The following is a 24246-nucleotide window of genomic DNA, read 5'->3' as shown; positions in this document are numbered from 1 at the left end:
ATATTTTGTGTACTAACTATATTTGTATGCGATAAAAAAATTATATGCATGTTATATGTAAGTTGTATGTTTTGACTGGATTTTATACAACGAAAAGTTTATATACAAGTTATAATATTTTGACCAAATTTGTATATACTTTTATAAAAAAAACTCTCGCTACATTTTAAAAATGCGAAAACCAAGCTAAAGCGGGTAAATATTATTCTATTTTGTACCTATAGGGAAAAAACACATTCATTACGAAGGAGATAATTTTCTATGTACAAATTGTGGTAGGTTGGGACACACAAAAAACAAATGCTCCTTTATCAAATTAGATGCCAAAACCATTAAAGAAAGAACTGGAGCACAGGCAACTAACTCAATGTTGGAAAAACAAGAAGAAGAGTGGAAAACAGTCTCGTTCAATAAGGAAAAGAGGCCAGCACAAAGGAACACTCATCAAAATACCACCAAGCCAATTCACAACACCAAAGGTCCAGGTATCCCTGTTAAAATGTTCAATGCTAGCACGGGTAAGTATCTTGATACTAAATATCTGTAATACAAATCGAAGGATTTGAAAGATTCCCCTACTTCAATGGATACAAAAATTGAAAAAACAAATTTTGTAAACTCCATGATGAAAAATCCGGTAACCATGGCCAAAACCACCACCCCACTTCTTATTAAAAATATTTTTAATATTCTTGAAAATGAGCACATGGTTTCAGAAGAAACAACTAATGGAACAATCAAAAATAATAAATTTTTTATTAATAATCAAAAAACTCATGCAGAGGCACAAATGTCCAACACAAATGGGGATTGTGCCATGTTGGATATTAACGTGTCCAACTCAACAAAAAGAGAAAATAATCTCATGCATGAATTAAGGGAAAATGACTTTAGTACCCCTTCTACTAATACAACTTCCACTACCCCAAATATTAATAAAAGAATACCTTTTGTAATTATACTACCTTAACCAAAAATCGGGACAAAATCCTTGCTTTAGGATCTCATAATCTCCCCCTCCCTGAGCATGTAAGCCAAATGGCAAAAAAAAGATGGCCAAGGCTTACATTTGTCCAACCAAAACAATCAAGCAATGGATACTACTCTTATAGAGGAAATACCTATAAACCATGGAATTGGGCAACCAAAAGCCATGCAAGCGGAACACCAAATCATCATCCTACCACCCAATCCCTCTCAAACTTCCCCTAGCCCCTCTCACACGCCTAAGTTAGTAACGTTAGATATCCCCATCCCCTCTTAAAATGCCCAGAATTCCCTTCATCCATAAGGAGACATCCCAGATTGATACAAATCCTAAGGCAACACAGAGCAATTGCCATGGATAACCTTCCACCCTTCCCACCACAAGTAAAAAATCTTCAGATAATTTACGTCCAACTACCACAAGCACAAGACTATCAACCAGTATCATGGATGAAAATGGAATTAATGGGTCATGCAGTATCATTCAATCTGCAAATCAATGGCCAGGACTCAATTGTGATACTTCACAATACCCAGTACTTGGCTCAACTAGTAGCGAAGGGCATGAAACTAGCTATGAATAATTACCTCAACCAAGTTTGGCTAAACAACATTCTACAAACCCTAGCTCCCTCAGTGAACCCTCAACTAGTGCATGCAATGAGAAATCATTGAAACTTACCCCCTCACTTCAACCCCATATATCCTCAAAATGCTCTTCTGGACATGCCGTTTTTTCCCCAGAATCACTAACCCAACTCAACCCTATCTTCATGCCTTGGAAGAAACCTCCACCAGTCCAAGAGCAGTACATTCCTCAACCACCCCAACAACCTCCATCACCACCTCACCAACAAGCCCAAAACCAAGAACCAGTAGAGGCAGAAATGGAGGAGGAGGAACCACTCAATATAATCTTAGAACAAATCCTAGAGTTCTCAAGCCTAGACGGGGTAAAGGTATTTCTCTTTTCGGAGATACAAGAGAAGAGGCACGTACTCAACTGCCTATTAGCATTGTAAAAAATGCCCGATGGACGTCAGGCCACCCCAGGATCCAACGGTGGGGAACATGGCCATGATATTAGTACCAGCTTTGAGAAGGAACCCTATTCTGGGGACTGTGAGGGAAAATGGGGAGCCACTAAACCAAAATCTTAGTATTCCCATGAATCATCCCACAAATACCATTATTTGGAATATAAGATGTGGGAATAATGAAAACTTTATGAGGAATTTCAAAGAGATGGTCGATACTCATAGACCTTGCATGGTAGAATTACTGGAAACAAGAATAGGAATCCATGTGGAATTGCTCAATGAATTTGGCTTCACAGAAATGGTAGAAGTTCCATCAGATGGCGAAGCAGGAGGTATCATGCTTCTATACAACCATGAGGTGGTGATTGTCCAAAACTTCGTTCGTAGGAATCAAAAAATCCATGCAACGATTGAGGTATTACCTATACGTAAACAGTGGCTCTTTAGTACTATTTATGCTAGCACTGTTTTATATAATAGAAATGTTATGTGGCATAACTTAGAGCAAATTAGTAGAAACCATATAGGACCTTGGATGGTGGGAGGGGATTTCAATGATGTATTTTCTACTAGTGATAAGTTTGGTGGTAGACCTATAAAAGATTCACGGGCAAAACTTCTTAGGTCAAAAAATTAATAACTGCAATCTCGTTGATCTTGGTTTCAAGGGTTGCAAGTTTACTTGGTCCAATCATAGACATAAAAAAAAGGGATTAATAATGGAAAGGTTATATAAGGTTTTTGGAAATGATAAATGGATTGAATTATTCCCTAATAATAGCTCTATAATCCATTTACCTAAGACTTATTTGGATCACAACCCCATATTAGTTTAACTAATTCCTAAAAATCGACTCCTCCACAAACAACTCTTTAGACTAGAAACATATTGGTGTAATCATCCGGAATTTTAACCCCTAGTAGAAAAAATATGGTGTGACCCTAATTACCTTAGGAACTGCCAAAATTTTGTTCACTATGTAAAAAATGGAAAGCTAGTACGTTTGGGGACTTGTTGGGAAAAAAACGTGAGCTATTGGCTCGACTAAATGGTATTCAAATATCGAGCCACTATGCAACCAGTAGCTTCCTCCCAAATCTGGAAAAAGAATTAAAAAGTGCTTACAATGATCTTCTCTTAATTGAAGACGATTACTGGAAGATTAGATCTAGGATCATGTGGCTAAACGAGGGTGACTGCAACACAAAATATTTCCACATTTATGCCACAAATAGAAGAAGACGTAGTAAAATAAATTTTTTTAAGGATGAGGTTGGTAATTGGATCAATGATCCGCTTCTTATTATGTCTTATGTTAACAATTATTTTAAGGACTTTTTACCTCCTCCCATGTAATAACTAGTAGGAAAAACCTCCTAAACACTAGTTCAAATATTGGCCAAGTGGATCTTACTACAATAGATGGACCCTTGCAAGAAATTAAAATCAAGAGAGCTATTTTTTCTTTCAATCCTTTTAAAGCCCCGGGTCCCGATGGACTTCATCCTTTCTTTTACCAAAAGTATTGGAATATCATAGGTCCTTCTGTGGTGAAGCTTTGTAAAGATATAGTCGACATCCAAGTAATCCCCCCTATTATTAACAATATCTACCTATGCCTAATACCCAAAATATCTAACGCTAATAACATTAGAAATTTTAGACCAATTGGTTTGTGTAATACGATTTATAAAATAATAAAAAAGATACTAGCAAATAGGTTAAAGCCTTTTCTAAATAACCTTATTAGTCCCTTCCAAGCTAGCTTTGTGAAAAATAGAAGAGCCTCCGATAATGCTGTTATTATCCAAGAAATTGTCTCAAACTTAAAAAAAATTAAAGGGAAAACAAGGCCAAATGCTGCTAAAAATCGATTTGGAGAAAGCATTTGATCGTATTGAATGGTCGTTTATACACTATACCCTTCAGTACTTTAAATTTCCTCCTAAGTTCTCAAAACTCCTGTTAAATTGTATTATAGCTAGCTCAATATTTGTCCTATTAAATGGCTCTGTGACAAACTCTTTTGAGCCAACTAGGGGAATTAGAAAAGGGGATCCCATCTCGTCATATATCTTTATACTTTGTCTTGAAATACTTTCAAGATATATTCATTATCAGGTAGACTTAATGAAATGGGATCCAATAACTACTAGCAGGAAGAGTCCAAAAATTTTTCACCTGTTATTTGCAGACGATCTCACTTTGATGGCTAAAGCCAATAAGAAATCGTGTTACTACATCAAAGATGGTCTTGACTATTTTAGTAAAATTTCTGGGCAAAAATTAATCTAGCTAAATACAAAATTTTGTTTTCAAAAAATTGTCCTGAACCTGACATAAAAGACATTACAAATATACTAGGTATTAGGAAAAGTGAGTTTTTTGGAACCTACTTAGGATTGCCTATATTAAATAACACTCCTAGGCCAAGAGATTACCAATTCATAATTGATAAGATGAGATCCCAACTAGCTGCTTGGAAGATGAATTTTCTAAATATTGTCGGCAGAACTACACTGGCACACTCTTGTTTAAATTCTATTCCTAACCACTATATGCAATATACCTTACTACCAAAAAAGATTCTCAAAAACATTGACAAGGTACAAAGGAATTTCATCTGGGTTCTACCAATGAAAAGAAAAAATTATACCTAATAAATTGGTCTACCATATGCCAACCAAAACCTAGTGGTGGTCTAGGAATACATAGTGCTACTTCAAAAAACCACTGCATATTGGCTAGTATGGTTTGAAGAATGCTCACAAATCCCACCTCTCCTTGGGCTACTCTTATAATCTCCACCTATGCTTCTAATAATGCTATTAACAAAAACACCTTTATTTGAAAAAGCATCAAAAAGGGTTGGGAGTTATGCAGTAAGGGAATCACTTGGTCACCCCATATCCTCTCTAACATAAATATTTGGGAAGCTAATTGGATCCCTGGGGTAGGAAACCTTAGAGTTACTGTGGAAGGCCCTCTTCAAAAAAGTGAACAAGCTATTAAACTAAAGGAGTTACTAATTGGGAAAAAAATGGGATTTTTATAATCTTTCTCTTGAAATCCCAAATCACATTAAGGACATTATTAAAAAAAAGTAATAATGAGGAAGAATCAATTGCTCACATTTGTATAAATTGTAAGGCTATTAAGCCCTTTTGGGAAAGGATTGGTTGGCATCACTACTACAAAGATTCAGGTGATCACTGGCTAATCCAACTGAAAAATTTTAAATACACTATGAATAACAATCTCATAAATTGGGACAGTCTATTACCTTTCATAATTTGGTATACATGAACAAATAGGAATAATAACAATCATAAAAACACCTCATCCCCAATCAATGGTGATTTTATCTTTAAAAATGCTACTGAATATAAACTCCTTACTGAAAAAAGCATCTTCACTCCCCCTAAAATTCCTATTAATGTTGCTTGGCACAAGACACAAAAGTGGTGGGCTAAACTTAACATAGATGCTAGCTATAACACTGTTACGCAAAAAAGTGGTTTGGGTGGCACTTTCAGAAATTCTAAAGGACACTGGATTGTGGGGTTTAGAAAGTCGTCATATGCAAGTGGATCACTAAAAGATGAGCTTAAAGCTATGATAGAAGGGCTCAAAATGGCGAAAGAATGGAACCTATACTCCCTTGAAATAGAATCAGATTCTGTGGAGGCTATACAATCGATCTTTCAAGGAAATATGCTTTATGATGATATGTTAATGCATGCAGGTGGTTAATGCACCAGCATAAGGAGATAATCCTCTGGCACACATTCAGGCAGGGGAATAATGCAGCTCATCACATGGCAAAAAAGGCAAAGGAGGAATGTGAAGGAATGGAGATTTTTGTTGAAGCTCCCTCTTATGTTAAATGTTTTGTGGAAAAAGACTTATTAGAACTATGTATTTTTGTTAAACTACTTTCTTATGATGCCTGCAATACTTTGGCAAGCCTAGGCTCAAGAGAAGGTGGAAGGGAAGAAGAAGAAGAAGAAGAAGAAGAAGAAGAAGAAGAAGAAGAAGAAGAAGAAGAAGAAGAAGAAGAAGAAGAAGAAGAAGAAGAAGAAGAAGAAGAAGAAGAAGAAAGATGGGGGAGAAAGACAGATGACAAAGACAAAAGGCGATAAGGAAAAAGAGGAGAAAAAGTAGCATCAGATAGTAACAAAGGGAGGAACAATTTTCAATAAAAGAGAGAAAGAGTAGCATCAAATAATAATAGTCAGGGAGCAACAATTTTAAGTATCAAAGAAAGTTATAGTACTTGTCAAACTTAAAAATTGATCGTAGCGTTTAACAAAACAAAAGGAAAGGCTATCTAATTGCTTCTGAAGAGCGGTATAATTAAGTAATTAAAATTGTATACGGTAAAATCGGAGGGCTCGATTTTATGATCGTCACCTCGTAGAGACCACTCTCGAAAGGCTCGAAGTTTAGCTCGAAGTTCGCCCCCCAGGATTCTCAACGGTCGACCCCGAGGCAGTACAAATCAAAGGCTATGATGGACAGACGGGAAGTTCCTAAAGCACGTGATTAAAGCTGACCTAGGTCTATTAAGCTAGCATGAGCCCGTACCGTGGCATTAAACGGATGTACCAGCCATATATCTTTGTAATAAATGCATTTGTACTATGTTGGGATTCTCTCCACATATATAAAGGGGATCCTAGTCATTTTGTAAGGATAACTGATACACAATATTGAATACACAAGAACATTCTCTTTGCTCTCTAACACATCCTCTCTTGACCCCCTTTTGTTTACGTTTATTGATTCCATTGATTGCATTCTTCGTGTTCTATTTATTGTTCTTCAGTTATTGCTCATTATTGGCCATAAAGAGCCGCCATCAAATTTATCATAACTGTTAATCCTCCATCGCCTGCCCTTAGTCGGCCATCCGACTCGACCTCGAGGCCCAAAATACGCAAACACGAGGCCCCCGATTTCTAGTCATTCGGTTTGATTATTACATTGTTTTCAAGCTATTATCTTATTCCCAAGTCTTTCACTTAGTATCCATTACCTAACAACTAGCATAAAAACAGATCACGTATTTTTAGAACCACAAAATCAAATCTAATTATTATACTCCCTCTGTTTCAATTTATGTGAACCCATTTAACTGGGCACGGAGTTTAAGAAAAGAGAGAAGACTTTTGAACTTGTGGTGTAAAATGAGGCAAATATATTTTGTGTGGCTATAAATCATTGCATAAAGGTAAATTGTTTCCAAATAAGGAAAGGGGTCATTCTTTTTGGCACGGACCAAAAAGGAAATAGGTTCACATAAATTGAAACGGAGGGAGTAACTATTTTTCGGTAAATAGTTTGGCGCCCACCGTGGGGATAAAAATAATAGTGATTGTTTTCTTGCCGGTTTACTACATAACACAAGTTATCTTTCATGATATTTCTTGTCCAAGAATCTTTGATTTCAGGTCAAAATATCTAACTCAGTAAATGCATATGAAAACAACGGTCTTGACGACCATGGAGAGAATGGTGTAGTTGTTCTAGGTGTTGGCGCATCACCACTAAACCCTCAAGGCATGCTGGATCCAATCCCTACAAATGTGGTCTCACGCGATTCCCAACACGTCGATATAAGCTCCCATATTAGCAGGAGCGTACCAAGCAGACCAACAAGAAGCTCAAGAAACCCCAGCTAGGGAAGAACGAGAGGTTAGCCTTCACGTTATTTTTGAAATGTTACAGGCACAACAGCTAGCAATTGCTCAGCTACAAAGCCACCAGAAAACTCCCAGCATGGTAGCACCGAAAATGGCTCCCCAAGCCGAGCAGGTACCAGAAAGATCAAGCAACAACGGGTCGGTATCCAACCCCGTCATCATAAAGATGCTCGAGGACCTCAAAAAGAGGATCGAGTCGGGCGAGAAGAAGATAGAAGCCAACGACAAGAAGGTAGAGACCTACAATTCCAGGGTCGGCCAAATTCCCGGCACACCTCCGATCCTGAAGGGTGTGGATTCGAAGAAGTTCGTACAGAAGCCGTTCCCACAGGAAGCGGCTCCAAAACACATTTCAAAGAAGTTCAGAATGCCAGACCTTCCTAAGTACAACGGAACCTCGGACCCCAATGAGCACGTCACTACTTACATTTGTGCAGTAAAGGGCAACGACCTAAAGGACGATGAGATCGAATATGTCCTACTAAAAATGTTCGGAGAGACGCTTTCAAAAGGGGCGATGATGTGGTATCACAACCTAGCCCCAAACTCGATTGATTCATTCGCTATGCTAGCAATTTCCTTCATAAAGGCATATGTTGGTGCCATCAAGGTAGCAACAAGGAAATCTAACGTCTTCAAAATCAAGCAAAAGGAGAACGAGATGTTGCGAGAGTTCGTATCTCGCTTTCAAATGGAATGAATGGAACTACCACCAGTCTCCGACAACTGGGTAATGCAGGCCTTCACTCAAGGTTTGAACGAACAAACTCGATGGATTCGAAACAGCTAAAGCAGAATTTGGTTGAGTACCCCGTTGTAACTTGGTTGGATGTTCACAACCTATATCAATCAAAGATCAGGGTCGAGGACAACCAACTAGGAGCCCCCTTGGGCTCGGTATACCCAAGCAGACTTTGGCAAAAAAGCCAAATCCAAACAAAGAAAGGTACCAGCCATACACCAAAGACAGGAGAAATGCCCCGAGGCGTAACATACCCCGAAATGATTGAAGAATAGACCCAGGTCAAAACCCTCAGGGACTCGTGAATAGAGTCGAATTCAATAGGCACACAGGACCGACGGAGGCACCATGCCTGTCGGAATACAACTTCAACGTTGACGTGTCGGACATTGTATCTACCATTGGCAAAATCAGAGATGCTAGGTGGCCAAGACCCGTACAATTGGATCCATCACAAAGGAACCACAACTTAGTGTGCGAATTCCATGGCACATACGGTCACAGGACCTAAGACTGCAGACAGTTCCGGGAAGAAGTAGTCTGACCACTCAGCAAAGGACACCTCCGAGAGTTCCTCAGCAACTGAGCCAAAAATCAATTCCGGGAAAGAGATGCGAACAGGAAGAATGAAACAAATGAGCCGCAATATGTCATCCATATGATCATAGGAGGAATCGATGTCCCACAGGAACCCACTATCAGAAGAACAAAAATATCCATTACCAGAGAAAAGTGGACTCGAGGTTACATACCTGACGACACTCACACATTCAGCGACGACGACATCGAGACCCTTTTTTAGCCTTATAAAGAAGCATTGGTAATTTCTTTTCTTGTGAATACATTTCAAATTAAACGTGTACTTGTGGATCCAGGTAGCTCGGCCAACATTATCAGGTCAAGGGTCGTGGAGCAGCTCGGACTGCTCGACCAGATTGTGCCTACCTCTCGAATCCTCTACGGATTCAACATGGAGAGCGAGACAACCAAAGGGGAAATCATCCTCCCGGTCAACGTGGCTGGAACAACGCAAAACGCCAAGTTTCATATCATCGAAGGAGACATAAGGTAAAACGCCTTGCTCGGGAGGCCATGGATGCACTGCATGAGAGAAGTATCGTCAACCCTGCATCAAATGATTAAATTTCCTATGAAAGACAAAATAAAAACCGTATATAGGGAAAAATATGCAGCCAAGGAGATGTTCGTAGTGTATGATGTGGCACCGGTATCAATGCCTTCGACATGGAAGGAGTTAAAGGATAAGCAAATAGTAAAATAGCGCTCACAAGGCACATCCTTAGCTACACTTGAATACAATGAACAAAGGATCGTACTGCATCCCCTAAGTGAACATTGGGAGCATATCGAGGCTCAAAGCACCATCGCCACTAAGGTATGGCCATTCCTCTTTTTTGTTTGTTTACATCTTACACTAACCTTCGTGCAGGTTTCTGAACAGGACATTCGAAGCGCTATCTAGCTAGAAGACCTTAAGGTTTCAAATCATGTGTTGCACTCTTTTCCTTCGACTGGGTTTTTATCCCGAAAAGGGTTTTACCGGCAAGGTTTTTAACGAGGCAACATCCATATGCTGCTTAAAGAAGACTCAACAAGTATCAAGGCTTCTCTTCAATCAACCTCGAATACTGGGGGGCATCCCCATGGAAGGTCACCTCTTCGGAAAAGCCAAGATGTGCTAAATAGGGTCTCGATATGAAAATGATGTACCGGGCCAAACGGTCGAACGAACTGTGTCCGTATAGAATAACCGAGCCCTAGACAGCAAAGACGTGTATACTTGTACCAAGTAATCAAAGAATACTTTTCCTCCATCAAAGCATTTCGCATTTCAAAGGAGTTCGGTATTTCTTACAAAAACGACACCAGAGCCAAAAACCTCCCGAACACTCGGGGACTGACGTCAAAAACTCGAAGCCATATGACCACCGAGTCGGAAGTTTCGAACTTGTAAACCCGCAATGAGCCAACATCAAGGTTACAAAAACGGCCCCAGAGCCAAAACGTCCCGAACACTCGGGGACTGACGTCAGAAACTCAAAACTATACAACCCCCAGGTCGGAAGCTTCAAACTTGTAAGCCCTCAACGAGGCAACGTCAAGTCTACAATAACGGCTCCAGGGCCAACTAAACTTTCAATGTCCTGGGGACTGCCGAGGCCATAAGACCCCATATGGGCAACCTCAACCTAAAAAGACCTTTATAAGGCAACACCAAAACTGTAAGATCTCAAGCAAGGCATGAACCATACTTGTACCAAGTAACCAAAACTGTAAGACCTCAAAGGCATGTAAAAATTATAAGACCTTACAAATAGGCATTATCCTGACCTTAAAGTTAAGGCTATATATTCGAACTTGTAAGACCCCTAAAAAGGCATACCCTCAATATAAACGCCAAAACTACTTCACTCATGGATTGAAATGCTCCGACCAAACACAATGACTATGGTCACAAGGTTGTACCAGCCAAACTAATGCGACTCGGGGATGCCGACCGTTGCTATAAAATCACAGGCCTTAAAATACTTCGAAAGTACTTTGAAAAGAACCGGTTAAATAGGCTACCCTCGGTATAGGCAAAAGAGCTTCGACCATGTCAGCTCCAAATTATAGGCTTCGAAGCATTCAGCCACCGAGCAAAACCTCCCGAGGTGCTCGTTCATTGCTACATAACGATTCACAATCGAGGCTCTTAACAAGCCGTCGAAGAGTCGGGAAAACACAAAAAATTCAAAATCTTTGACGAGAGAAAACAAAGCATAAAGAGGTTATACCGACCCTATGCGTAAGAGCCACTGTCGCTATCCCATATTAAGAGGTAGTACCGACCCTACGCATAAGAGCCACTGTTACCAGCCCATATTAAGAGGATGCCTACGCGTAAGAGCCACTGTCGCCAGCCCATGTTAAGAGGTCGTACCGACCTTACGTGTAAGAGCCTAATAGCTAGCTTAAAAACTTGAGGACAATAAGCTCGAGTCAAAATCCGACTCGGAGACTAAGCCCGAAACAGTTAACTAAATACGCCTAAAGGAAAATGCATAAGAGCCTGCGAGCCAGCCTGACGAGCCCCAGGGCCGAACTGTAAACCTAAAGGTTTTTTCTTAAAGGCCAATTCGCCTGGCTAATCATTGACAAAACGTAAAACTCAAAAATAAAGAAGGGCATACACAAGCAAATAGAAATCCATAGAAGGAGAAAATCGAAAGGCTTCTTTATATATGCACGTATGAAACTATACAAAGGTTACATTTGCAAAAGTTCTCCAAGAACATTGTACAAAGAATCAAGAAGAAAAAGTCTAGTCTACGTCCCCTTCGAGGATTGTGGTCTATCGGCCTTTTCCTCGTTATCCTCGGTATTAGACAAAAGGAACTTGGCATCGTATTCATCCGCCTTGACCTGTGCTATCTCCTCCGGGAGATCGAAGCCCCTCGCATGAATCTCTTCGAGGGTTTCCCTTCGAGATTTATACAGTGCATACTCATTGCTTCTGCTCTCCCGATCGGGAGCACTACTCGATTTAGCTCAAGCATCAGCAGTGTCTTTTAAGTAGACAACCACTTCCTTATCGAACTTAGCCCGAATCTCTTCAGCTTCAGCCCGAGCATCCACGACCTCGGCCTTCATCTTCAAAAGATCAGACTCGAGACTTGCAATCTTGCTTGTCTAAACCAAGCCATTTTCATAGGCATTCCAAAGCGGTATCTCGATATTAGAAACCTTAGCCAAAGCATTCTCATTGGCCGCAATATGGGCGTCCATTTGAGCCTCTAGCTCATTGCACTCATGCTTGGCTTGACCGACTTCACCCCAAAGGAGTTCTAGGTCTTTCGTATTTTTCTGCAACTAAAGTAAACGAAACATTAGCCTCAAAATATAGAAGAAGAAGCACGCTCCCCCTTTGGAACAAAAATTACCTGCTCCTCTAGGTAGCTTTCGTAGTTCAGACTTCGACTCGCCTCATACCGCAAGTATGCCAACTCGTCTTCCCTTTCATCGCAAAGAATCCTAAGGGATTTCTCCCCGTCCATGGCTTTTCGCAGCTTGGCCTCACGGCAAAGAAGCTCAGACTTGAGCTTGTTAAAAGCCTATGGAAGAGAAACTCGATAAGAGAGTGAAAATTGCAAAAACTATAAAACCAATACGATCGGCTAAAACTCACCACAGAGTAAAGCCGCTGAGCTTCCTCAAAAGTCGAGCGCACATCTACTATCCCAGCTCCATCAACCCTAGCAGAGCCACTCCCGGTTGGTATACGATCACCCGATATATGCGACTACTGGCTTCAAACATCCCTCGAAGTACCTTCGACAGGAGAAGAAGTCGGCGGTAGAGAACCCTTGCTCCTCGAAGTACCTTCGACGAGAAAAAAAGATAGTAGCGGAGGAGGGACTGTTCTTCTAAAGCCAGAGATCTCGGGTGCTACAGGCTCGGCTGATACATCCTCTCTGAGCCCCCGGCCTAAACTCATCTTGATACAAGCACCGTCGCCCTGTGAAGGCCCCTTTTTCTTGTTATTGACATTCCTTGGTCCTAAAGTTGACGATCCTTCTCTGAGAGGGCACGATCTCACCTCGAAGAACTCTCTAATGCCTATGATGAAGGAGTTAGTACGCGTAAAAAGAAAGTGCCTTTCAAAAAGGGAGCAAATCACGTAGTACGTACCATGGTGTTTTGCCTCTCATCTACCCTTAGACAAGTCTCGCCACTTACGCCCATCATAAGTCGAGTGGGTCGTCAACTTCCAAGCCCAATCCGTCTGGTCGGGGACCTCGTATGGTATCCATGGAATTGCTGTAGAAAGGGAAAGAAAGGCACATTTACAAGGCCCGCCTCCACCATAAACAAAACATGCTTTTGAGGTCTTACAGTTTTGGTTACTTGGTACAAGTATGGTTCATGTCTTGCTTGAGGTCTTACAGTTTTGGTGTTGCCTTATAAAGGTCTTACGGGGTTGAGGTTGCCCATATGAGGTCTTATGGACTTGGCAGTCCCCGGGACATTGAAATTTTAGTTGGCCCTAGATCCGTTATTGTAGACTTAACATTGCCTCGTTGAGGGCTTGCGAGTTTGAAGCTTCCGACCCGGGGGTCATACAATTTTGAGTTTTTGATGTCAGTCCCCGAGTGTTTGGGACGTTTTGGCTTCGGGGTCATTTTTGTAACCTTGATGTTGCCTCATTGAGGGCTTACAAGTTCGAAGCTTCCAACTCGATGGTCATACGTCTTCGAGTTTTTGACGTCAGTTCCCGAGTGTTCGGGACTTTTTGGCTCTGTAGTCGTTTTTGTAAGAAATACTGAACTCCTTTGAAACACGAAATGCTTTGATGGAGTAAAAGTATTCTTTGATTACTTGGTACAAGTATACACGTCTTTGCTGTCAAGGGCTCGGTTATTCTATACGAACACGGTTCATCAACTTCCAAGCCCAATCCGTCACGTTGGGGACCTCGTATGGTATCCATATAATTACTGCAGAAAGGGAAATAAAGGCGCATTTACGGGGCCCGCCTCTGCCATAAACAAAAAAACAAAGGCAAAAGTGTACCACTTACATGTAAAATTCTATTCCTTGGGAAACTACAGAAACTTCGCAGGGATAATGTCAACAGTCCGTACTCGGACGAATCGGCTCATCCATCCCCGATCCCCATCTTTTTCATCGTCGACAACGAAGGGCCTAGTGGATTGGCATCATAGGGTTAGTAGGCCTCGGTGATGAAAAGGCCGATACAGCCTGATAAGATGGCTAAGGGTGAACTCGAGCCCTACTTCCTCCGCAAAGAATCGCATCATCAATACTATCTTCTAAAATGAAGATGAACCTATGCCAAGGTAGCCTAATACTTCCAACAGAAGTCGAGCACAACCCTATCAAGGGGACCCAGCGTAAAGGGGTACGTGTATACGTTCAAAAACCCCTCAGCATAATCCATAATGCTCTCCTCCGGGGAAGGTACCCACAGTACTACCTTTTCCCCCTATCCACAATCTTTCCTCACTGACTCAAGGTGCCCCTCTCCTATTAAAGAAATAAACTTCGAGGAATACTCCTAATGACCCTGAACGTTGGGAGGTTTTTCTGACAAAAAATCCCCCCTCGAAACAAAATGTCTTGAGGTTGGCTTGCCTGGCACCACCGGCACACCACCAACCAGGTGGGAACTAGAGACAGAACCTCCTTCTCCTTGCAGAATGGATCCCGGCATAACAGCCATAACTATGGTAAAATCAGAGAATTAGAGCGGGAATTTGAGCGAGGGCTTCAAAGTTAAAATGGTGAAAGACCTAACGCAGGAAAGAAGAACTTTGTGAAGGGGGATAGCTACTCAGGATAGCGGAATCCTTAAAGGAAGGAAGACAAACCTATATAGAGAAAGCGGTAACTGTCCGCCTGCCTCAAAGGCTAATTAAAAAATACTGACTAAGCCTTTATCGCTTTGGGAAGATGTAACCGGTGGGATCGCCTCGGTTGTTTCATAATCATCTCATACAATTGACGCTGTCATACGTCATTCTAGGATCAAAGGCCTCCGCATCAACCTAGCCTCGAGTGGTACCCGATCTTGAGGATTTCTGCTCCCATGACTGAAGGCTCTAAGGAGCCATTAATATCATTACAAGCCTCGAGATGGTACCCAATCTCGAGGACTTTCGTCAGAAAAGAAGAAAGGCTCTAAGGAGCCATTAATATCATTACAAGCCTCGAGATGGTATCCGATCTCGAGGACCTCCGTCAAAAAAGAAGGAAGGCTCTAAGGAGCCATTAATATCATTTACAAGCCTCGATATAGTACCTGATCTCAAGGACCTCCGTCAAAAAAGAAGGAAGGCTCTAAGGAGACATTAATATCATTACAAGCCTCGAGATGGTACCCGATCTCGAGGACCTATGTCAAAAAGAAGGAAGGCTCTAAGGAGCCATTAATATCATTACAAGCCTCGAGATGGTACCCGATCTCGAGGACCTTCTCAAAAAGAAGAAAGGCTCTAAGGAGCCATTAATATCATTACAAGCCTCGAGATGGTACCCCATCTCGAGGACCTCTGTCAAAAAGAAGGAAGTCTCTAAGGAGTCATTAATATCATTACAAGCCTCGAGATGGTACCCGATCTCGAGTGCCTCCATCAAAAAGATGGTAGGCTCTAAGGAGCCATTAATATCAGTATGAGTCTCGTGATGGTGCCCGATCTTGAGGATCCCTATCAAAACGAAAGATAAGCTCTAAATAGCTACTCATATATAAGCCCAACCTCGAGGTGGTATCCTGCCTTGAGGATTTCTGCTATTACGAATGCAGGTCGCTCACCCGATTCCTTGGCCCTCGAGCTACCTGAGCTCGAGCCAGTTCACACTTAAGAATCACTAATGAAGCCTTAGGGCTACCTTTACTCTAAGTTCAAATCGAGTTTTTTAGGCCACCTGAACATAGGCTAAATCTCACTCAGGGGGTTGTCTGTGAAAGTCCTGGGGCTATCGTTTTTCTCAGGCGTTTGAGCAAATCCTCCCTCGAAGACTACCAACGGGGTCTAAAAGGAGCTAAGTTTGTTCTAAAAATCGAGGCCCCATTCTCACTCGATTCAAGGTTGCCAGTTTCGGCAGTCTAAGTCTGTACCAAGTCAACCCGGACTTGGTCCGAGAGACGGCAAAGGGTTTCAGGGAAAATCATATTGACCGATCAAATAACCGAGAGAACACCTACACCCGGGTCCGATAGTCGGACCAATTGGTAGAGTCACATGCTCATATTCTTCATAAACAAATAAAAGGAAGTCCAGCATAAATCAGAGACAAATCAAAGAAACATCTTTGCATTAATAAACCATGATTACAAAAGCCCATGAAAGGTCCTTACACATGACTAAAAAATCCCAAGAAGGGTCCTTACATAGAAACAAGGAAGCAAAAAAAAAATATAAAAACTAAGAGTCTAATCTATTCTGGGGTGTCCTCGGCGGCAGTGTCTTCCAGAACCATTTCCTCGGGGGCCTCATCTCGATCTTCCAAACGGCATCTTCAAGGATGAAGAAGAAGCAGAAAAAGATGAAGAAGAAGCAGAAAAAGATGAAGAAGCGGAGAGGGATGAAGAAGTGGATGGGTGAAAATTTTGGCGAGTATGGATCTCGCCAGCACTACTATTGTGAAGCCATTTGAGACGTTGCACTGGTGCAGGATGCAACAGTTAGTAGATGGCACCAACTCACTCCACGGAAAGCAAAAGGAGTGAGGCATCGCACCGGGTAGTTAAGAGAGATGAGTAGAAGTTCGTAGTCTGCATATCCTTTAATGCGAAAATAATTTGAGATTTCTCTCTCATTACCTCGGGCCAACAACAATAACAACAATAAAAAATCAGTGCAATCCCGCTCAGTAGGGGAAAGCTTTGGGAAAGGGCCATGGCGTAACTGATGAGGACACTGCCATGTGACCTTAAGGCCACAGGCTTCAAACATGAGAAATAACACTAGATGAGGACGAAGAGAAGAGAGTAAAAAGGCTGTTAAAGAACGATTGAATGAAGATGTGGTTCCAAAAAGCTTCCGTTTATAGAAAAGGTGGCAGCGCAACTAACAGCACAATCAATATCTTTGGGAAACGTATAGACGGGCGCAATCAATGCCTGTTGGGAGACGGATCGGCGACGATATTATCACCTTGAGAAAGTAAACAGGCACTATAATAAATGTTCCTAGAAAAGACATATCGATGGGATGTCTCAATTATCGCAAAAGTTGATGTCATAAGCATGACATCACCATAAGAGGCTCGAGGAGATCGGTGTCACAATCGTTTCTTATTATTTTAATCTAAGAAACGCGGGGACTATCTGTATACGGTAAAATCGGAGGGCTCGAATTTATGATCGTTAGGGTGCTTCGTAGAGACCGCCCTCGAAAGGCTCGAAGTTTAGCTCAGAGTACGCCCCCAAGGATTCTCAATGGTCGACCCCGAGGCAGTACAAATCAAAGGCTATGATGGATAGACGGGAAGTTCCCAAAGTACGTGATTAAAGCTGACCTAGGTTTATTAGGCTAGCATGAGCCCGTACCGTGGCATTAAATGGTTGTACCAGCCATATATCTTTGTAATAAATGTATTTATACTATGTTGGGATTCCCGCACATATATAAAGGGGATCCTTGTCATTTTGTAAGGACATTTGATATACAATATTGAATAAACAAGAACATTCTCTTTGCTCTCTAACACATCCTCTCTTGACCCCTTTTTATTTATATTTATTGTTTGCATTCATCATGTTCTATTTATTGTTCTTCAATTTTACTCATTATTGGCCATAAAGAGCCACCATCAAATTTATCATAACTGTTAATCCTCCATCGTCTGCCCTTAGTCGGGCATCCGACTCGATCTCGAGGCCCAGAATATGCAAGCCCGAGGCCCCCGATTTCCAGTCATTCGATTTGATTATTACATTGTTTTCAAGCTATTATCTTGTTCCCAAGTCTTTCACTTATCATCTATTACCTAACAACTAGCATAAAAACAGATCAAGTATTTTTAGAACCACAAAATCAAATCTAATTATTATAACCATTTTCATGGTAAACAAAAATATTATGTAGTGTGCTCTCTCCTACAACATAACTGTAACGACCTGACCGGTTATTTTACTTTCTAGAACCTTGTTCCCCTAAATAAGACTTTTCGTACATGCTTTTATTGTTTTATGACTTGCGTGGATGGTTATTTCGAGATTTTGAAGGGTTCGAGTTGAAATAGGAACACTTGGTTCCTTAAGGCTAGCTTGAAAGGGCTAAGTTTGACTTCGGTCAACATTTTGAGTAAACGACCTTCGATTCAGGATTTGATGGGCCCAATAGGTTTGTATGATAATTTCGAACTTGGGCGTATGTTCGGCTCGGATTTTGGATGATCCGGGAGCGTTTCGGTGCCTAATAGCAAAAGTTGGAATTTGAGTAAATTTTATAAGTTTGGGTTGAAGTAGATTTTTACATTCTAGATGTCCGTTTGGCATGCCTAATAGTGAAAGTTGGCATTTGAGTGAATTTTATAAGTTTGGGTTGAAGTAGACTTTTACATTCTAGACGTCCGTTTGGGATTTCGTGCCTGGGAATAGCTCCGTATGGTGATTTTGGACTTAGGAGCACGTCCGGAAGTGGATTCGGAGGTCCGTAGGTCGTTTCGAGGTCAATTGGCGAAAGTTAAAAATTTGAAGTTTTTGGAAAGTTTGACCGAGGGTGGACCTTTTGATATCGGGTTCGGATTCCAGTTTTGGAAGTTGGAATAGGTCTATAATGTCATTTAAGACTTGCACGCAGAATTTGGCATCAATCCAAATTAATTTGATAGGCATCGGACGCGCGGAAGTGTTTTTAGAAGTTTTTGAGTTCATAAATTAATCCATGCGTTTTGGCGTCCGATTCATGGTTTTTGATGTTATTTCAGTGTTCCGATCGCGCGAGCAAGTTTGTATGATGTTGTTAGACTTGTGTGGGTGTTTGGTGTGGAGCCCCGAGGGCTCGGGTAAGTTTCAGACATTCAGAAGGATGAAAAACACATCAATTTTCGGGTGTTTCTTGGCAGCAATTGCAGGTTTCGCAAATGCGAGAAATTGTTCGCAAATGTGAACCTCGCATTTGCGAAAAGAGCTTCGTAATTGCAAAGAAGCTCGACCTGGCAGTGTTCGCATTTGCGACCCCTCCGTCACATTTTCGACCTGAGCAGCTAAAGCCCAGGGTCCGCATTTGGTATTTGTCGCATTTGCGACCTTCGCATTTGCAAACCTGGTGTTGCAAATGCGACATCAGAGAACTATGCCAGCTCATTTAATGCGGGACTTAGACCATTTATCTCATTTCACTTCATGTCTTGGGCGAATTTTAGAGCTTTTGGAATAGGATTTTTACCTAGCACTTTGAGGTAAGTAGTTTCTACACAACATGAGTTAAATACATAGATTATGGGTAGATTAAGATGTAAACATTAGTGAAAATCAAAAGTTTAGATGAAAATCAAGGTTTTTGATAAAAATGATATTTAACCACGAAATTGGTTATAGAATTTAGTAATAATCATATATTTAAGTTCATGAAGTTGTGGATAACAACTTTCTTCAAAAATTTCCGGAATCCGGGCACTTGGACCCGGAGGTAAATTTTAAGAATCTTACATTTAGAATTGGGTAATCACTTTAATAGTTGGGGTATGAACTTTTGAGCATAAATTGATTACTTTATATAATATTTGACTAGTTTTGAGTCATTTGGCACCAAATTTGGGGGTTTGAGCACAACCTTGGACCGGAAAGTAGGCCTTGAGACGAGGTAAGTCTCTTTTCTAACCTTGTAAGAGGGAATTAACTCCATAGGTAAATTATAATTAACATATGCTCTTATTTGTAGGGGCTACGTACGTACGAGGTGACGAGAGTCCGTATATAGCTACTAATTATGCTATTGTTCGGGTAGTCTAGGACCTATACCATGCTATACTTGAAATGTTTGTGCCCCTACTTGTTGAATTAATTGCTTAAGTCATGTTAGAAGTTGATAAAAGAATTGTAAAAGCTTAAACTCACCTACTTGAAGTTGTGAATGGAACATTTGACTATAATGAGAATTTGTGATTTTATTTGAAATATTTTCTAATTGTGGAGCGAGCTGAACGCCTCGGTAGCAGATAGATGCATCTATGACTCGTGTCGTTCGACTCTGGGCAGGGCGCAATTTAAATATTATATTGGATCGGGTCGTACGACCTCGACATAATTTGCGCATGATAACCTTTGGAGCTATTCATGATGGATATTGCTTAAATGTATTGAAATACAAGTTGTTAAATGATGAAACTAAACTTGAGACTTAATATTTGCAAAAAGAAGAATTTACAACTTCATGCTATTGAATTTTCAGTATTCATTAAATCCATGCTTAGTATAAAATTTTAATATATCATTGTTAGCCCATAGTAAATGTCAAAGTCGACCCCTCGTTACTACTTTTTCGAGGTTAGACTGACTACTTACTGGGTACATGTTGTTTATGTACTCACGCTACACTTCTGCACTTAATTGTGCAGGATCTGAGGCAGGTATATCTGGTTATCAGTTCGGCGCGCATGCTTGACTTATGATCGAGACTACACGGTGAGTTGCCTTTCCGAGCCATTCAGCAGCAGTCGGAGTCTCTCTTTTGATTTATTTTCTATCTATTCTATTTCAGACAGTAGAGTAGAATTCTTTTTTATATCCTACTAGTAACCTATATACTTGTAACACCGGGTCTTGGCACACACATCAGTAGACTCATGATTTTTGGATTCACTGTATGATTTCGATTTGTACTCAATTGCTTCTGTTTACGTATTTTACAACTGTTATTTCATAAATCTTTTAAAATGAGGAAAGTTATTCACTTGGCTAACTTACTAAACGGGAAATCACTAGATTGTTCGGTGTTGGCTTGCCTAGCAATGGTGTTGGGCGCAATCATAGCCTGTAATAGAATTGGGTAGTGACAGTAACATGTTAGACGAAAGGATCACATAATTCGATTAGTATAAGAGTAGTCCAGAGGTCTTGAATTCAAATCTCACCATCATCCAAAAAGTAAAAACATTAATTATGTGTTTGGCCCATGAATAAAGAAGTATTTCTATACATAAGAAGACATATTAACAACATAATAATATAATTAATTAATTAATTAAAATTATGGCCACTTACAGCTCACTAGCATCAAATTGCTCCTGATTTTGTGAATCTCCTTTTAGATATTCCACATTCAAACGTGTTTAAGCACTAGCTAGCAAATGATTGATTTATTTTAGTGTCTCTCCTTTTAGATATTCCACATTCAAACGTGTTTAAGCACTGGCTAGCAAATGATTGATTTATTTTAGTGTCTCTTATTATATTAGATATCGTGTTCTACCAACTTCCTTGCCTAGCCATGTGCATATGCTTAATGGGGTCTTAGATTTGCTACCCTCTGTCCCCTCCTTGGGAATACTAGCGGTGACATCTTATAGTACTCCCTACAATTTATGTAAATCTATTTCCTTTTTAGTCCGTATCAAAAAAAAAATGACCCTTTTTTTTATTTGGAAACAATTTACCTTTACAAAATGACTTATAGCCACACAAAATATATGTGCCTTATTTTACACCATAAAATCAAAAGTCTTCCCTCTTTTCTTAAACTCTGTGTCCAGTCAAATGAGTTCACATAAATTGAAACGGAGGGAGTATTATTTAAAGAAAACGTCAAAGATTTGGCTACAAAGGGAGGAGGGAGGGGGGGGGGAAGAGAAAGAGAGAAAACTAGGCAATAATATGGAATATATTTTTATAGTTGATCTAGCATAGTTTTCCGTGATAGCTAACAGTACCCGATGGATCAACAATACCAAATTGGCTTTTCGAATCACTCATGAGCTTCCTTTTCTTTAATTATTACATTTGTTTTGAACCAATATGGAGGGGACATATCTAGAAATTTCAATCAATAGTTCGTCAAGTACCACCATGTTCACTGAGTAGTCAATCCAAAATATTAAGATCATGCGTGTTTCTTTTTTTTTTTTAGACATAAATTTTTATGAATAGCATACCATAAATCAGAGGCGGAGCTAGGATTTAGAGTGTGTGGGTTCTAAAATTTAAAATAGGGCTATGACCTAAAACTAATAAACAATATCAAACTGACTAAAAAATTAGTATCGATATTTAATATATATTTAAAAAGCAACAAAAGACAAACACAATATATGGCCCCGAAAAGGAATTCCTCTTCTAGTAGAAGTTACACTCTCATCATGGCCCCGAAAAGGAATTCCTTCTTTCAAAAGATACCTTATCACATTATTGAAGCATTCAAACGAACTCGATGTTCACTTTTAATTTTCTCCGATTGCTTGTCCAAAGAAGTTAGAATGGATTGTGTTTGGCTCATCAAATTAAATCTAGCATCATCTTGAAATATCGATTATGAACACTACTCATGTCACCCACATGTGATTTAAGCCTTTCTAAACCTTTATTCCAACCTCTAAAACCATCGTTGTGAAAGCATCACCTACTTTTTTTCCATATCCTCCAACCTCCTTTTTAAACAAATAACAACATAAACAAAATGTTGCATCTTGTTTAATACTATATTCTAACCATTGAGAACATGAAGTTTTAAACCATTTAGGACTAAAGTAACGCATTATTCCTCCAAAATCTCTTTTTGGGAAGACAAACCACGAGGTTGACAAGGTCCATTTTGTATATAATTTCTCCTTATGCGGTCACGTAAATTAGGAGGATATTCTGAAATTGATTTTCTTTTAGCAGGATCGGACTCATAATCCCACACTTTAGGAGGATATCATAGCGATTTTTGCTAGAAAAACCTAAAAATCAGAAAAAACAAATTCACTTGAAGTTTTATGTTTCAAATGCTATAACAAACTATTCTTTATCTCCTTTGACATAGTTCAATTTGTAACTATAATATGATTTGTTCCCAAAATTTAAAAACTTAGTGTAGCTAGTTAGTTCTCATAAATTGACAAAGAGAATAGAGGTCAAACTATGAGACAACCCTAGAATCAAATATTAAAAATTAAATTTTGCATAAATTATCAAATATAAAATATAAGATTAAAACATGAAGCAAAAAATCAGAAAATAAGAATTGAAGAAGGAAGAACTTAGAAGGGTCTAACTTCTAAGGGACAAAGAGCATACACTGATACACAGTGGAGAGTTGGAGGGCGTCCGACAGATTGTGGTACCAGTGATTGTCAATCAATCGCACAGGCAGAGGTGCAGCAGCTGAGCAGAACCCTAGTTTTTTTTTTTTGATTTGGGAATTGGAGGAAAACGTTTGTGTTTAAAGTTGGAAAGCTTCTGGTCTTTGTTTATTAGAAAGAAAACAAGTTGTTGTATTTTATTTATTAAATAATATTATTGTAGTGTTTGTTGAGACGAAAGTCAGAAGAAACGTTAAAGCTGGAAAGCTTATGATTTTTGTTTATTAAGAAGAAAACGTCGTCGCTCACATTTTGATTTGTTAAAAAACGTAAAAAAACAACACCAAAATAAAGCACTGCTTTATATGGGAATCGAACCCACATCTTTTCCAAAGAACCCACAACCCTTACCATTGAACCCAAACCTCTTTTGATTACTAGGTTCATCATGATATATTTATATAGATGTGACAAGTTTTTCAATATAAATACAGGGTTTCGGAAAAAGTCACTGGGTTCGGCCGAACCCGCACCCACTACTGTACCTCCGCCCCTTCCATAAATGTAGAACTTAAAGTTAACGGAGGAAACTATAATTAGTATTACTGCTATTAAAAAAATTCAGTCACAGATCATAAAAATACTCGACAATTTTTTACATTTTCAAAACTATATAAATAATTTTGCCATTGCTTACACTTGCAAATACTTTACACTCTACCTAGTAAACCAAACAATTATTTAAAATTCACCACCAATGTTATTAAAAAAGTCATTTGTGGTGTGGTTCTGGAAATTGTTTCGAGTCATCAAGAAGGCTAATTTGGAGTCTTTTTGGAACCGGATTTTTCTTCCTTTTGCATCAATAAATTAAATAAAGTAAGGAAGAATAAAAACTCCAAAACAAAAAAAGAGCAAAAAAGTCGATAGTACCAAAGAGAAAAAAAAACTAGAATTGAGATAAATGAATCACTACTGCAAAGCAATTGAGTAGAAAAGAAGACCTAGAAATAGTTGGGG

The 24246-nt window shown here is 39.8% G+C and overlaps 1 long non-coding RNA gene across 1 annotated transcript; it reads right to left on the bottom strand.

Moving 5' to 3' along the window:
• Positions 1 to 223: 223 nt before the first annotated feature.
• On the bottom strand, positions 224 to 23379 carry LOC107831415 (uncharacterized). The gene is made up of 2 exons (XR_001658353.2): positions 23222 to 23379; positions 224 to 491 (listed from the first exon to the last, which is right to left on the bottom strand). It is a non-coding gene; the product is annotated as an uncharacterized LOC107831415 (long non-coding RNA).
• Positions 23380 to 24246: the final 867 nt, after the last annotated feature.

This window comes from Nicotiana tabacum, chromosome 22, assembly GCF_000715075.1.
Source record: "Nicotiana tabacum cultivar K326 chromosome 22, ASM71507v2, whole genome shotgun sequence".
In the NCBI taxonomy this organism is placed as follows: domain Eukaryota; kingdom Viridiplantae; phylum Streptophyta; class Magnoliopsida; order Solanales; family Solanaceae; genus Nicotiana; species Nicotiana tabacum.
The sequence above is the reverse complement of the archived record's forward strand: the minus strand, read 5'-3'. Positions and strand labels throughout refer to the sequence as shown.